This window comes from Amblyomma mixtum, chromosome 3 (genome assembly GCF_055824585.1).
Source record: "Amblyomma mixtum isolate Tamu chromosome 3, ASM5582458v1, whole genome shotgun sequence".
NCBI classification, from domain to species: Eukaryota; Metazoa; Arthropoda; class Arachnida; order Ixodida; family Ixodidae; genus Amblyomma; species Amblyomma mixtum.
This window is the reverse complement of record NC_143014.1, coordinates 374427916-374443245: the sequence shown is the minus strand read 5'-3', so window position 1 is coordinate 374443245 and position 15330 is coordinate 374427916. Positions and strand designations below refer to the sequence as shown.

The 15330-nt window shown below is 51.5% G+C and overlaps 1 pseudogene; it reads right to left on the bottom strand.

Annotated features, from left to right (window-relative positions):
• Nucleotides 1-1871: 1871 nt before the first annotated feature.
• The window catches only part of LOC149356804 (uncharacterized), a 60248-nt pseudogene continuing 46789 nt past the window's right edge, over nucleotides 1872-15330 (bottom strand).

Below are 15330 nucleotides of genomic sequence, written 5' to 3'. Positions count from 1 at the left end.
TGACGGCACGGCCATGGTGCCTTAGACTAATAATTTCTACACGCCTCAATAGTGGCCGCGATGTCGTTGTCGGACACTTCGCGGTCGACCCCGTCGACAGCTCCGATGCTGCCTTCAGGTCGAGAAGCCTCGAAGGCCTGGACCGGAGCGGAGAAGAAGGAGGTGAAGGTCAGCAGCTGGTCCCAGGATACATTGGTGGAGACGTCTGCTGCGATGATGTTGCGCTTCCTGTTCAACCGTACCTCCAGGATCCAGGTTGGCTGTATAGGAAGGCGCTGTAGTCCTCCATGACCATGTCCTCGAGAGGTCGGCCCATTGTAAATGGCGGAAAAGGGTCAGTAAAGATCAGGTTCTTCTTCTTCTTTGCACCAGAGGTGCCCCGCCAGAGACGGTTGGTAACTCGAAGACTGAAGCTTATTTCTTCGCACCAGGGGTGCCCCGTCAGAGACGGAGTTGTGATCAGTTGAGATGCAGGGATAACAAAGGGAATAACTGAAGATTTATATACAAATATTTACAGAATTTACAAGTTAGATACAACGGCCAAAAGACAAACAACCATAAGGCGGAACTGGCTAATACTAGGGGAGGCCCCTACTCGGCGTAGCCGAAGATGCATAGCATCTCACCTTAGCGCAGAACCCCGCTTCCAGCTCCGGGGCCCGGTTTTAAAGCCCTAAAGGCCCGGCCCGCATTTCGTAGCTTCCAATCATGTTGTGCTCTTAACATGATTGGATCTTCAAGGGCATGGCCAGCCCTCCGGCTTCAACAAGGTAAACCACCCTCTCTACCACTAAATAAACATAAAAACAAACACAAATACACATTCGTGCCAGTACGTGCGCGAATCGGTACCGCGGGGCAGGGGCCACCCGTACTTCCTGGCGCGTTCGCGAGCGGCCGCGTTCCGAGAAAGGAGACGCTTCGCTTTGAGCGCTCCCAGCCGCGTTCCGATGACCCCGCGTACACTAACGATCCCTTACAGGGTCGTTGTCAGCCTTGAACATCTGCGGGAAGCTGGACGCCTGGCCTTGCACTAGATCTTTATTCAGCCACCTGGATCGCTGCCGTCCCCTTCACCTGCGCTGGACTGCTCAGGATTAGTGGGCGAGTCGGCATGGGTACTCACTCTTGATGCAGAGTGGACTCCTGCCAATGCCTGTCCAGAGTCATTTTGGAAGGGATCTCCTGGGAGTGTCAGGTGACTGACTGGCGGCGAGTAAGTGCTGAGTAGTGGTGTGGTGGCTTGGAGCTATTGGCTGGCCATGCACAGGAGGTTGTCGAATGTACTTGACCGTGTGTCCGTTGGCTTCTCCCCTGCCATATGGTTCCCGCCTGGGTGGGACTCGGATGAGGGGCTCGGATGAGGGGCTGGCTGAAGCCGTTGGATTGTTCGTGGGCGCCGCCGTTCCCAGGGCCTTTGGGTGGGCTCAGTGACTGCCTCCTCGAGGGCACCTGAGTCGGAAATAGCGGGTGTTACGCAGCTGGCCAAAGAGTTTGTTACCATTGCTGCAGGGGATCCTGCAGATCCATGCAGCTCCATCCTCTGGCTAGGGGGGGATAGGGCAGGGCGTTTTGGATTTGAGCTCCTCTTCTTCTTGGGCTGCCGTCGGGAGCCAGGACGCGGCAAAGAGTTCGACACCAAGAACTTTTCCCTCTGTTTTGTGTGGGCGGCCGAGGGCGAGAGCTGCGGATCACTCTCGCACGAGGACTCCCTTGATACCGAGGGGGTGGCAAAGCGGATTGCCTCCTGGAAGGCGAGCTCCGTGGTACTGCTCGTTGGGAGGGCGGGGGGACCGAGAACCATGGGACATCTTCCGTCTGAAGGCGATGCCGACCCTTGTTCGCCTCCTCCAGGAGAGCGCTCACCATCAGCTCAAGGGGGCGGAGGAAAACCGGGGGTCGCACTCTACGCTACAGGCGCTGTGCCTGGCTGTCCTCTCCAGTGTGATGCGGTAACCCCGGCTGTTAGGGATGGAATCCGTGCCATCCGAGCCATCTTCCATGTTGGTTTCGGCAGGTCCGATCTGTGGAAACAGCTGCGAACAACAAACAACTATAAACGAGGACTGACGCCGCGACAGCCGCCGGTCAGAACTGCTAGCGATTGAAAAGAAAAGGACGGAGAGCGCAGAGCCGGAGTCACTGCAGTCTGAGGCACGCGACAGTTAGTGTTAGGGCGAGAATTTAACTCCCAGAAACACTGCAGCCCACGCATGTCTTCACCGTGAGTGACAATGCAGGTGAAAGGAGTTAGAGGAGGGGAAAAAGAGAGAGAGGCGCTAGCAACAGCACGGAAAAGTTGCGCAGATCACGAGGCTCTCTGAGAGAAAGCAAAAACGGAGGGGCCCGTTTCCAAACGCTAGAGATGTAGCGCGCCGATGGGCTGCCTTAAAAAAACTACAGGGGCACTGAGGACGGCTGCATAAAGACAGTGCTGAACAAAAGTGAGAAGAGAAGCAAAGAAATAACAGCGGCAGAGTAAAGCTGCGGTCAAGCGTTAGCGAAACACAAAACCAAAAAAATGGAGAGGTGCTGCTTTGGAGAGGCGCTGCCCGAAATGGAGAGGCGCTGCCCATGGGCTGGACTCGCTCGGAGAAAGAGAAAGGGTGAAATGAGTGGTGCATAAAAACGCTGCTCTAATGTTTTTTAAGCTCTAAGGAGACGAACGATGTAGGGCTGCACTTACTGTGTGAACAGAGGGTGCTATATCTGCCCTAAGGTCGTGGTAATGCGAGGAAAAAGAAAAGTAGCTCTATAGCGCAGAGAAGGCTGTGCAAGCGCGGAAAAACACGTTAAGACAGCAAACGGTTCTTGTTCTGTAACTTTAACGTGCGCAAAAGGTTAAGAATGTTCTGTACACCTTCTTTGGTTGGGGTGCAGGCTGAGGCTCCGGCAGGCGCTCCAGGGTGCGGGCGTTCTCGGGGTGATCACGCGGGCACATCAGGAAGGACCAAGAAGGTATCGCAAGAATCCCACTGATCGCGTGCGAATTTTTTGCGTGGGCATTGTCGATATTTGCTCCACTCACTCGCCATGGTAATCAATCTCTTGTGGGAAAAGATTTGGCTTAAAACAGCGCTATGATCTTACTAAAGTGATACTATTTAGCTGTGTTTTATATTGAAATTATGATGTCGGGTATACCAGTTTCATCAAGTTGCGGAAGTACGAAAAGCAGGTGGCTAAAGGGAAATTGGCCGACCTAAGCCGCGTGTAGTGTGGCTGCACCTGCATTTTTTTCTAACACCCTCGTTTGCTCAACACATCTCTGCTTTTATTTCACTGTTCTAGCCTGAGTGAGACGGCAAATGTTGTACGGAGGCTAGTTGGCGTTGAATTTCTTTGGTAAAGAAGATTTTGTGCTGCGTGGGAGTGGAGCAGTCAGTTGCTAATTTTACGACGTTGTGTGTACTTGTCCTCTCCTTTATGTAGTCCTGCGCCCCAGCAGGAAAAGTTCGCCCAGATACTGAGTGAGACAGCTACTGTTTTTTTCATTTCCGTCACAATATCGGCCCTCCACCAGAACTTCTCAACAACACCTCGAGAAGCATATTTCAACTATATCACCGTCATATGACAGAAATCACAAATGAGAGAAGGGAAGTCACAGCAACTGGCTCACACACCACTGGACACCTCACCCACAACATGGGAGAAGGAACCATGGGGGGAGTGAAAGAAGGAACAGAGAAAGATGGGCCGTAGTAGAAGGCCCCGCAATAATTTCGACCGCCTGAGATCTTCTGACGTGCGATAGCGTCTCTGAACACGCGGGCTTCTTTTGCACTTCGCCTACATTAAAACGCTACAGGATCCGATCTCGCCTCCTGAGGCCCAGGTCTCCAACGCCGCAACCACAAAAAAAACATTGACATAACGGTTACCACTGCGTGACTCGAGATTCGGTTACAGCTGTTAAGGTATTTATCGATTACGATTTGTTGACCAAGAGAATATGAGAGCGACTGAGTATCTCTATAGTTCTATAGCGCTCTATTTTGTTTTCATCATGCACTCCCTTTCCGCCTAGCTCTGTGCCCTAGTCAGCTGTTCTAGGCGCACTGCTTTACTGGGGACCCTCTCCTCGGGTGGCGCGTTTCTCACCAGCTGCCGCAAAGGAACCACGCTACACTCCGGAAAGGAGCCGTGGTGACCGCCAACCGGTTACGCACTTCTATGCTGGCTCCACACCGTCCTCCTTCCACGGTAAACCCTCCTCCTGCTCCTTCCAGTGTAACTACCCTCCGGGTCCCTCCCGTGCCAACCAGTCAACGTCTGCGACTTACTCTCTCGCCATACCTTTGTCCTACCACGTTAGCCACCCTCCGGTAAAACTTTCCTATTCTCTCCCTAAAGGCTCTTTCTTCTATGGAAACCAACCTCTGGTCGGGGATTGTTCCGCTCCTGCCACACGGTCTTATTTCATGGTTAGCACCTACCGAACGGTTACCTTTGTAACCAACCTCGAGTTAAGTATTCTTGCGGTCTCACCAAACCCTTCTTCTTCCATGTTAGCCGCCTACCGGGGGCTCCCGTGGCAACCACCCTGCGCTTGCACCTTACGCTCTCGCCTTACCTTCCTCCTTCCACAGTAACCACCCTCGAGTTAAGCTTTCCTATGCTCTCGCCATACCTTCTTTCTTCCACGGAAAGCATCCTACAGTCGGGGATTCTTCCCCACTCGCCACACCCTTCTCCATTCACGGAACGAGCTTCCGGACGGTACCACGGTAATCACCCTCTGGTGACGCCTTCTTAGGCTTTCGCCACATCTCCCTCCGCCCACAGTAACCCTCCTTGTTCCAGGGTAGCTACTCTCCTGGTGGTTCTCGTGGCAACCACCACCCGTCGTGCTTTTTTACGCTGTCTCCATATCCTCCTTCCGCGGCAACCATACTCAGATTGGGGATTCCTCCGCTCTTGCCAGAACCTCCTTTTTCCACGGTAACAACCTTCCAGACGGTTCACTTGGTAAACGCCCTCCGGTTCCATCTTCCTACGGTGCCGCATGCCCTACTTTTACGGTAACTACGATCCGGCTGGTTCCCATGGCAACAGCCTGCCGGTTGCCCCTTTTTACGCTCTCGTCCTACGCTCCTCCTTTCACAGTAACCATCGCCCGGTTTGGAATTCCTCCAGTATCGCTTTACCCACCTTCTTCCACAATAGCCACCCTCCGATATTTCCCGGTGAAAACTACCCACCGGTTACGCATTCTTACACTCATATAGTAAAGATCACACAGGTTCTTTGTCTTCCTTGCACCTGAGGTGCCCCGCCAGAGACGGTTGGTAACTCGAAGACTGAAGCTCGATCTTCGCACCAGCGGTGCCCCGTCAGAGACGGTCTCAAGATGTGTTGACACGCAGGGATAAAAAAAGGCAATAACTGAGGTTTATGTACAGATATTTACAGCGTACAGAAGTTTAGACACTCGAGACAAATTAAACGGCAAAAGGACAAACCAAACGGCAAAAGGACAAACCAAACAACAAAAAGGTGGATCTGGCTAATACTAGGGGAGGCCCCTATCTCGGCATGGCCGAAGATGCGTTGCATCTCACCTTAGCGCAGAACCCCGCTTACGGCTCCGGGGCCCAGTTTTAAAGCCCTAAAGGCCCGGCCCACATTCCGTAGCTTCCAATCATGTTGTGCTCTCAACGTGATTGGTTCTTCAAGGGCATGGCCAGCCCTCCAGCTTCCGTTAGGTAGAGCGCTCTCTCCACCACAAAATAAAACAAAAACACAAATATACATTCATGCCAGAACGTGCGCGAATCGGTTCCGCGGGGCGGGTGGACACCCGTACTTCCCGGCGCGTTCGCGAGCGGCCGCGTTCCAAGAAAGGAGACGCTCCGCTTTGAGTGCCCCCAGCCGCGTTCCGATGACCCCCGCGAACACTACCGATACCTTACACGCCCTTCCCAAGATTGTACAAAGGGCCCAAATGGCACTTTTAGAATTACAAACAAAAGGGATCGGTGTCTGACACGAAACCACCCTTCGGGTGACATACCGAAGCTACACAAGCACTGGCATCAAACAAACCAAAAGCAAAAAAATGTACACGGGCACCAACACAAAATTACGCAAATTGCACACTCAAATACATACAGTGGCATGCCTGCCGTGCGCCGTAACACAGCGTCCAAGTTGATGGGCTGTACGCAGTTCACCAGCATGCACACCCGCGTCCTGCTCGGGACACACACACCGACACTCGCAACTAGAGCGTTCAGTAGCACTGATACGGGCCACGTGAGCCTCCTTGGTCGCACCGAGCGTCCCTGTGTGCGTTCGAGCCACCACGCGTCTCAACACTAAGAACGCCTAATGGCCACTATACTCATTAGGTTGGTGGCACAGCGGGGCAAGAACTCGAAAGCCGGTGCCCTCCAGGATCAAAAGCATCCCGGTTCTCGATGGGTCTAAACCCCTGACCACACAACGCACCTAAGGGCACGCTCTCTCCGGCGCGCCAGCACGGGCCGCGCCCTGCGCAAGGAGCATATCCTCTCCTCAATCTAACCGTACCAGTGAGGCCGGTTTTACTACACTTGATCTGGCGTACTGCAGTACGGAACGAACTGTTCCACGCGCCGACTTTCAAGGTGAAAGCCACGCACCTGCCTCCTGCCACTCCACCTCGCCCGGGGCCATCTGCACCTTTACTGCACGAGCAAACTTTGAAACCGCCGCTCCGTGCCTGATCGGCGCTTGCCGGCTTCGTGGCATAGTCTGAGGCTGCATGAGCTCTCTCGCAGTCGCTTGATCCGAATTTGTTTTGTGGCAACTCGCCACGCATCTCCTTGTCCTCCAAGGACCTGGTGGGACACACGTCGAGTGCGTTCAACAAATGCGTGGCGCTCGGTCCCGTCGGCCCATCAGGCCAACCTTCGTTCTTTGCCTCGGATGGAACGCTCCTGCCACTATCAACGCTATGGGGCACTTCATACCCTATGCCCGACACAGTGTGCGGTTGCGGCGACGCCAGACTTCCTCCTTTCACTCGCTCGCCGATCTGACGTCTGTCCTCACCGACCGTTTCCTGCTGCACGAAATGCTCTTTTTCACAGCTTGCTTGGGACTGCGTTTTCGGAATTGTCAGAGTGACTTCCAACAATCCTGAACTCGCGTCCGCGTCCCTGGTCTCATTAGGGGTTGAGCTAACTTGTGCAGCTGGATCGTCGGAGTGCGCGTTCACCGCCTCGACTACCGCGACGCTGCGTTCCGTCACGATACTTTCTTCACGAGAGATTGCACTTTCGTGGAAAGCTGGCTCCCTCTTTTCTTCTGCCTGGCTGTTTTCTTGACCTGTGCTTGACAGGTATATTCCTTTGTCTTCCAGCACAGGCGGCCTCGCCTCTCGGGACTCAGAGCAGCTCTCCCTGGCTAGTTCACTAGCTTTCCTAGCCTCCTTGAGCTCAGTGAGCTCCAGCGCTAGCTGCTGGCGCTTTGCTTCTAATTCCTCCAAGACGCACTTAACATTCTGAGGTTTCTCCTCGCACAGTGGCGCCTTTCTTCCATTTACTTTCGCAAGTTCAGCCTGAAAGTACGCTAAGCGCGCCTTCGCTAATTCCACTTGGTACCTCACATCAAGTGAGGGCAGGCTTGGATAGCTCTCCATACCGCCTTCCGTACCCCTCAGATGTCCTATCGGCTCGAACACAGGGACGTGAACAATGCGACCAAGGAAACTCACGGTTTCGATGCGTCGATCCGCATTGCCAGCTCCTTGGCGTCGGGGTCCACCGCCACTTTCCCCGGACGCTGCGATGAGCTGTCGGACGCCGCTGGTCCTGTGTCCGCTGCTGTCGCCTTGCTTCGCGACGCCGGTGACTGTCGAGTTATCGACGCGCTCCTTTTCTGGACCGTATGCAGTCCCGCGTCGCTGGACTACTGCCGTGGTCCTTGCATCCTTGCCGCCGTCTCTCCGCAGGTCCTTTCTCGAACGCTGCTGTTGCCTGACCGTCGCCTTTCTCCTTGCCTTCAATTTTCTTCCTGCGCCGTCTTACGATGGCCGCAGGATCCTGTCGACTGCGCCAGTAAAGATCACACAGGTTCTTTGTCTTCCTTGCACCTGAGGTGCCCCGCCAGAGACGGTTGGTAACTCGAAGACTGAAGCTCGATCTTCGCACCAGCGGTGCCCCGTCAGAGACGGTCTCAAGATGTGTTGACACGCAGGGATAAAAAAAGGCAATAACTGAGGTTTATGTACAGATATTTACAGCGTACAGAAGTTTAGACACTCGAGACAAATTAAACGGCAAAAGGACAAACCAAACAACAAAAAGGTGGATCTGGCTAATACTAGGGGAGGCCCCTATCTCGGCATGGCCGAAGATGCGTTGCATCTCACCTTAGCGCAGAACCCCGCTTACGGCTCCGGGGCCCAGTTTTAAAGCCCTAAAGGCCCGGCCCACATTCCGTAGCTTCCAATCATGTTGTGCTCTCAACGTGATTGGTTCTTCAAGGGCATGGCCAGCCCTCCAGCTTCCGTAAGGTAGAGCGCTCTCTCCACCACAAAATAAAACAAAAACACAAATATACATTCATGCCAGAACGTGCGCGAATCGGTTCCGCGGGGCGGGTGGACAGCCGTACTTCCCGGCGCGTTCGCGAGCGGCCGCGTTCCAAGAAAGGAGACGCTCCGCTTTGAGTGCCCCCAGCCGCGTTCCGATGACCCCCGCGAACACTACCGATACCTTACACATATCATACCCTCCTTCATGAAAGAAAAACAGAGACGCCGGCCAGGAAAAGAATGATCGTTGGAGTTTCGGCTTCCAGTGCGGGGGCTCCGTCCGTAGTGAAAGCATTAACAGAAGTGAGTCGTTTTTAAATAGCCTTGAGTGCACAGTAAGAAGCGGCCATATATCGAGTTCAGATCTAATACTAATTGTTTTTTTAGATCTCCATCGTTTCAGTCGTTCCCGCCCAGTGAAGCGAGATTCCGTCACCCTATCACCTTCATCACCCTTCTTCAGGCGTATAGTCTGGAATCGATAACCCTGATCCACCGATGTGGTAACCTCGCCTGCAGTTTCATCTTATTCAATAGTTATTGGTTTCAAATGTCCCCACCCGGCCAGACGGGATTCCGTCGCACTCTCAGCTTCATTAAACTCATCCCTTCACTGTAGCCTACCTCCAGTGGTCCCCATGACAACGCACCCAATAATTATACCGACGACTAGTGCGACTTAATACCACTACCGATTCCACTACGTCTACGAGAAAGACGACGAGAAACCCAGGAGCAGCAGCAGCTCCTGGTGTAAAAATGCGGCCCCGTGTGTTCACTACCTTGTGTAGTGTACTATCAGCACCGAATGAAACGCGTACAAGAAAACTGAGGACGCAATACAGATACATTAACATATCAGTTCCTAGAGAGGAAATACAAGCGATGTCGATTAACACTTGAGTAGAAGAGTCTTCGCGCTTTCTATGCGACTTACTCTCCGCTAGTAAAGAGCTTCCCTTCCTAATAATTTGTTACTTTGTAATAAGGAGTAATTACTGGGGGGACCGCGCTGCGACCTGCACTATTCACGGGCTTCTTTTATCGTATATACCCACAGATCGGCGACAGTGAGAGAAACGTAGTACATATGACACTGCTGGGCTGCACGATCACGAGAGTAGTCATGAAATGTTGGGGCCGCACACCATGTAACTATATAGGAGCCAAAAACAATCAAAACACAGCCATGCAAGTGCGCGCATAGGCAGCGAAAGCATACACGCGTGGCGGCGACAGCACTGTTTAGCACCTCAAACTACTTATTTGGTATTTTAAAGCGAAAGCTTTACTACTCGTACTTGCACTTTCAGCCTTTGCCTTAGCGCGGCGGTGCCACCACCACCGGCGCCTAACGACTGCGCTCTCCGCTAGGAGCGCAACGGGTGCTTTGTGACGTCACGCCGAAGAGAAGGGCGACCGACTCGCGCCGTCGCCAGCCGCGGCGGTGCCACCACGGCGTGGCCTCCAGAATCGAAGCGCGCTTTTGAGAGGCTCGATTCTCCGAACGCGCGCTAGGAGAGGAGGAGTGTCGGAAAGTTCAAAGCTTTTCGCTACTTTTGTTTCATTGAGGGGCTTTAGTTACGCTGAAGAGATTTAGGCTCGACTCACGTCGCTAGAAAGCAGTAGCTGTGCCAACCACCAGCGCCTTAACATTGCTTCGCGTCGATGCCGCCTACCACTAGGGAGGCTCGTCGTAATGCGCGTAAAAGAGAGCGGCGAGCTACAGAGACAGAGGAAGAGCGTGAAACAAGACTGGCTAAGCGACGTGCCCAGTGTGCGGCTCGGCGAGAACGTGCGACCTACATACAGCAACAGTGTAACAGTGTAAAGGCAACACTGTAAAGGCAAACATAAGCAGCCTTATACACGAGTGCATAAAGTATGTCATGAGTATAACGGTGCAGTACACTGGTTACGTGAGCAATAGGGGCTGTCCTTTCATATCTCTAATCGTTACGGTGCGGATGCTCGCTGTACGCACTCACACTAAATGTTTACGGTGCAGGCACGTCGAGCGGCCTTCAGCACAAGAGCACAAGGCGAACTGTCCTCGGCTTTGTTGTGCTCAGCCGGCCACCGCACTTGAACTCCTAAGGTGGGCTTGTCACGCTCATTAAAGCCTGATAAGAGAGTTCGGACTTTCGTTTCATAGGTTCAGTCGTCTGATCATTTAGACTGAGAAAAATATAACATTGATGAAGACGCAGATAAAGCTGCCATCTGAACCGTCTGTATTGACACATAATTCATAATGCTAGCTGTGCATGCTAAGTTGGCATATCAGACGTTCGAGGCTTCAGCTTGACACCGTTTTTCTCGGGCTCAAGCACCAGCAACCCGCTGCTCGTAAAGCGAAGGAGACGTTCCACATCCGGCGTTCGGGGCCGGGTGTCGAGCACGGGAGTTTGATTTACTTCTTGTCTTTATTTTCTTTGTTGTTTGACTGCGGACACTGACAACGCTTGCAAGAAAGCTCTTGGAAGCTGGCAAAACTTATAGCCACACATCCCGCAGCAGTCACTGGTTCATTTAAGCAGTGTCGCTCTCAGGTACAGTCCTTGCCAAAAATAATCAGGCTTCATGGTATGCTTCTTACACGTTTAGTGAAGCACCTATGTCACCATTCATGCACTAAATCTGTAAGAGGTCTCTTCTCCTCACCTTACAAGACCATTTGACAAAACCAGGCATGTAATAACCGGCGCCTTTTTCCCTTCCCTTGTCTCCTCAACAGCTAACAAGGGCCTCGGTTCTGGAAGTATTGATATCATAGGCAGAATAAGAGGGCTCTCGCGCAGCAAACTGCGTCCGCCGCTATGGACGAGGGTGGCGCTGGTGAACAGTCTGAAGGCTAGGTTACACTACAGATAAATACACCCGAAAGCAGAGGATTAGGCAGGCGTCGCCGTAGCTCAGCTGGTAGAGCACAGGACGCGAAATTTGAAGGTCGTACTTTCTGATCGCACTAGCGGCATATAGTTGTCATTTTTCTAGCTTTCTAATCAATTATCTTTGACTAATAACCTTATTATACGCCCATTCATGAACCCACAAATTAAAAACAACCCCTACGCTGCGTTTTTTCAACGACTGTTGGCGTCTGTCATGTAAGTCGTAAAGAGTGCCTCTTTTCGCTCGCATGTCTTTTAGGGAAGTTGCAAGGGTTCCGCAGTAAGAGGACAGCACGCAGTTTGGTTACTTTTGCTAAAACAGTACTCCTCTCAATCTAACGCAACTGAATTGTACGTGGCTAGATATCCACATGAGTCGAAAGCCATGTTCAGTATGAGTTGGGTCGTCTTTGAGGTTGCTGTATAAAATCCATTGTAACAATTACTCTTATTAAGAGGTTCGATTAAGACACGACGAAGCATGAAAGCTTCTAACCCCACAGACAGAATAGCACTGGCAGAGCTATAAAAGGTAATCATTAAACGCAAGGTAACCGACATACGGAAGTTAAATGCGGAGACAATTGAGCATGTTCTAAAGAACGGAGACAGAATGAAAGTGGTGAAGAGGAAACTAGGCATAGGCAAAAAATCACATGTATGCTTTAAAGGGAAAAGAGGGCAGTGTCATTAGCAATATATGGATAAGTTACTTAAAGTAGCCGAAGAATCCCACACAAATGTATACAGTATCCATTACGATCAGGACGTTAATGAGAGAGCCAGTAGCGTACAGCAATGGGACAGCTATCCAGTAATGACATAGGAAGTGAATAAAGCCTTAGGAGCAATGCGAAAGGAGAAAGCACCTGCTGAGGATCAGGTAAGAGCACGTCTCTTGAAGGAAGCTGTTGAGATTGTGCTAGAAAACCAAGCCACCCTCCATGCGGAATGTCTTATCACTTCGAGAGTACCGGAAGCTTGGAAGAACGCTAACAAGTCAATCCATGAGAAGGGCGACGTCAAGAACTTGAAAAAATTACAGGCCGATCAACATGCTCTCTGTTGCCTACAAAGTATTTACTAAGGAAATGAATAATAGAGCCGGGACAACATCACACTTCATTCAACCGAACGATCAGGCAGGGTTTCGGGAAAGCTACTCGACTTGAACCATATTCACACTATCAATGAGGTTATTAAGAAATGCCCAGAATACAACCAACCCTTGCATATAGCCTTCACAGGTTATGAGAAAGGATTTGACTCAATCAAAACCTCAGCAGTCATGCAGACATATCGTAACCAAGGGGTAGAAAAGGCATGCGGAAAGGTCCTGACAAATATCGACAACTGCGACCGTAGTCTTCCATTAAGAGAGCAATAAAACTCCAATAAGGAAGGATCATATGCAGGGAGACACGATCTCGCCAGTGCTATCCACCGCCTGTTTACAGGAGGTATTCATAGGCCTAGAAAGTTGTGGATAAGACCTCATAAAGAATATATCAGTAATTTGCGATTCGCTGATCCCAATGCCTTCCGAACTCACTCATGGGATGAAATGCAAAGCACGATCAATATTTTGGATAGGCATAGCTGAACGGGCGGTCTAAAGAATAATATGTTGCAAACCAAAGTAATGCTGAACAAAATCGGAAGGGAACAACAGTTAACGATTGATAGCAAGGCGTTAGAAGTGCTTAGAGAATACGTCTACTTATGGCGGGTAGAACAGATCCGGATCATGAAAATTGATTAAGTACGATAAGAATGGGGCCGAACGGGTTTGGCAGGTTCTCTAAGATCATGAATGGCGCTTTACCAGTATCCCTCAGGGGAAAAGGATATGCCAGCTTCATCCTACCGGCAGACGAAATCCGAGCTATGTGATCACTGGTTGACTTGAATGGGGTGGCAGTATTCCCGAATACATTACCCAAAATTTTGAGCAAGCGTTCGTCATACAGCATTCCGGGTGGTATCCTTGCGTTTCTCTTTGCATATAGCTTCCATGTTTTAATGAAGCTAGAGGCTAGCTTGCGACAGGGGTTCCGAAGAATGACTTAAACACCATCAATTGCACGCTTTTTGAGACTACATCTTTTTAATGTGCGGTTGAGGTCCCCACTTAGATGTCGAGATGTGAAGTTCGATTTTAGCTTGCGACAGAGGTTCGGGCCGATGACATATGCACCTTCAGTTGCATGCTTTAAGGCACGGTTGAGGTGCTCATCGAGATGTCGCGATTTTAGAGCTACCGCGCCCTTTCCTCAAAAACCTTTCCTTTCCTAAAAACACGTGATTTCGCATTCATCCACCCAAGCAGACTTAGTGCCCTCAGAATTTTTGTGCTAACAATAACTTGCTTGTTGTTACTTTCATTTCAACAGGCGGAGATCGAGAGCACTTGAAGACTCCGAACACGCCTAGACCGGAAACCTCAAACATGAGCCATCCTGTACAATACAGGGGAGTGGCGAGTGGAAGTGCTCAGTCTTGCCATAGCCAAGACCCTGAGGCAGCAGCAGAAAGCAACCATGAGTCAATTCTTGCTATCCTAGATGAATTGGCTGAAAGGTCGACGCCCTTGCCTTCTCCTGCACCGACTCCGCAGCAGAATGTAAACAGCCCAGAAGGAGATGCACCCTGTGAGAGTTCCTTTTCTGGCCTTGACTTTGAAGACATCGCACGGCAAGACCTACTGGGGCTCGGAGGGGCCACTGGGGGGGCTCAGTCTAACGAAAGCGAGGCCACTGTGTGGGCTGTCGACAGCGAGGACGAATCACTCCTTGCTATCCTAGATGAATTTTCTGCAAGGAGGACGACTTCGTCCTGTCCAGCGCGGAGTCCAAAGCAGATTATAGACAACCCCGAAGGGGATTCATCCTGTGACCGCACTTCTTTTTATGGCGTTTACCCTGATAACAGCGCTACGCAAGATCTGGAGGGGCCCGGAGCGGCCAGTGGAACTGCTGAGTCTAGCTATAGTGACAAGCCTGAGGCGGCAGTAGAAAGTGGCGAGAAGTCATTTCTTCATACACTTGAATTTTCTGCAAGGAGCACGACTCCGCCCTCGCTTGCGCGGAGTCCGCAGCAGGTTATAAACAACCCCGAAGAGGATTCATCTTGTGACAGCAGTTCTTTTTATGGTCTTTACTTTGAAAGTAGCCCACAGCAAAACCTGCAGGAGCCCGGGTGCGTTGTTTCTCATTCCCGCAACTCGGAGGATCGCAGCGTGTTTTGGCCAGACTGTTTGGAATTCAGGAGTGGTCCAGAGAAGTACAGCCATGTGGTTGCCATTAGGATATCAGATAATTCAGCTGGACCTTCACGCGATGGAAGAAATGTGACCCCTGTAGGCAGCAGCCCGTCTCAGGAGGAGGTAAATCCGCGCCCTCACGAGGACACTGAGTGTGGAGTTCCTGGTCAGCCGAATAACGGCACTTGTGACATACAAGATGCACTCGGCGGTCAAGATTGGAGTGAGGAACCGCGAACGCCCCAGGTTGAAGATGTAGCCCCGATAATAATTGACAGCAGTGACGATGAGGACTGCTTCATTGTTGAAGACAACAGTCTCGCAACAGATGCCCAGTCTACCACTCCAGGCGTGGAGCATGCCAGCCCAGGCACTGTTAGCGGATTTCCCTGGAACGCCCTAACTTTTCCAGGCCAGCCACCGCTCAACCACATTTCCAATCCACCGGGTTTTTTTACATGTGTCTATCCTTGCGGCTGTGTGCGTCCCCTTCCTTGTCCATGTTTGTTTTGTGTGCAACATTTCCGGCCACAATGAGTGACAAACACGGCCAAAACTCAGCGATGCTGGACTACATTTTGTGTGAATCTGGTTCTTTTTCAAGTCCTTATCTTTGCGCCTGTGTGTCTCTCCGTTCATGTCCATGT